Source organism: Tupaia chinensis, unplaced genomic scaffold, assembly GCF_000334495.1.
Source record: "Tupaia chinensis unplaced genomic scaffold, TupChi_1.0 Scaffold149560_1, whole genome shotgun sequence".
Lineage (NCBI taxonomy): Eukaryota > Metazoa > Chordata > Mammalia > Scandentia > Tupaiidae > Tupaia > Tupaia belangeri.
This window is the reverse complement of record NW_006209405.1, coordinates 2319458-2321390: the sequence shown is the minus strand read 5'-3', so window position 1 is coordinate 2321390 and position 1933 is coordinate 2319458.

The window sequence follows — 1933 nt, the reverse complement described above, 5'->3', positions numbered from 1 at the left end:
CTTTTTTTTTTTTTTTTGAGAGAGAGAGAGAGAGAGAGAGAGAGAGAATTTGCTATAGGTTGCATGTGCTCAATGAAGGACAGAGAGAAACAAAGAAAGAAAAAATGAGAAATCATCCCCCAAGGGAGATGGCCATGCCACAATTCCTTCTCCTCCATTTTCTTCTTAGGATTTTGGGCATGCACACACACACACCTGGTGTGAGTTTCAAGCTGCTGAGTCCAGGACTTGAACCATGGTCAGCCATGTGGGATTCCAGTGCCACTATGCCACCTGCTGGCTCCTACTGCAGCAAATTATTTACAATTACTAGGACATGGAATCAATCTGAATGTCCAAGAACAGACAAGTGGATTGAAAAAAATGTGGCACATTACTCTATGGAATACTACTCAGCCATAAAAAAACAATGAGACCTTGATGAATGTGGACAAATGTGAAAGATATAACGCTAAGTGAAGCAAGCCAGACTTCGAAAGAGAGGCATTGTATGTCCCCACTTCATACATACCAAATGACTGTGCTCTATAGCTGAAATGGAAAGATTGGAAGGTATAATACTAGAGTGAGCAATTGTAGATACTAGAGACAGTATAGGAGGGGGTGGTAATAAGGGGTGGGAGGGAGAGGATCAGGACAAAAACAACAAATTTAATAGACACAAAAATGAAGTTAACTGCTGATGATAATGTATATAGTAATGTCTTTTGACTTGACTAATAGGCATTGTATCCATGCTTGGAAAAACCATGTGGTACAATGTAAAGATGTACAGTGATTAAATGTAAATTTTAAAAAAGAAGAAAAAACCATGCTGGATATAAAACACTGTGGGAAGTAGCAAAAGCTTAGGGCTTCCCCATTAAAGATTCTGATATAGTGACTGCTTGCAATGATTGTTGCTTATGTGCTGAGAGGCACCCTCAGGAACCGCCAATAGAAGGGGGACACATCAAACAGGGCCATGAGTTTTTTATTTACTTGCATGTAGACTCGCTAGGTCCCCTTTCTGTGTGCGAAGGGGACTGGTTTGCTCTCATCTGTGTTGACACTACCACAGGATTATTGCAGGTCTTCCCTAACAAACGAACTACACAACGCTCAGTCATTGGAGAACTGTCAAACTTCTTGTGGCATATGGCACCTCAAAAGTCATGAAAGCAACCAGGAAACGCACTTCACTGGACATCAAATACAGTAATGGCTGAGTGCCTCTGTATCAACTGGGGAATTCACCTACCCTACAACCCCACGGGTGCCAGTCTAATAGAAAGATAGATACAATGGTGTGTTAAAGGATGCTTTAAAGACAGATCAGCACTCCTTGCAGGGTTGGATGATCCAATTGCATGAAGCAATCTGCACCCTCAACAAGAGACCTCCTGTGAGCGTTCCAGCACCCCCCAGACCTGCTGACACAACCGTGGATAATGCCCTCAAAAAAGCGAATCCGAAAGCAACAATGTTCATTGCGACCAAACTCGGGCAATGAGAATAACCTGTCGCTGCCCGTCCCACAAGACACAGTACCGGGAAAGAATAACTCTTCGTTGGCCCTGGGAATTTCAGTCTGAACCTCGTTGGTGCGCTCTGCTTGGTCCCTGGGGAGAAGGGATAAATAATGTGAAACCTCGATGTTTCTATTTCCTTTGAATTTTGGCATAAACTCCTCCCGAAAGCAGGTGCTCCAGAGTCTCCAAACTATTGGTTGTTTTTGAAATCGGGCGCCAGGGTCCCCAGGCCAATGCCGATGAGGAAGGTGCCGGGTCCCCTGGAAACGCTCCTCCCCTTTGGAGGGGAGTTGTGGGGCGGGGCTCCCACGCATGCTCCATGCCCGAGGGCCCATTGGAGCAGCAGCTGGACGCATGCGCGGGACCCGATGGGTGCCCGGAGGCGGGAGAGCTGGCCCCGCGGAGGGGCCCACCTTTTCACA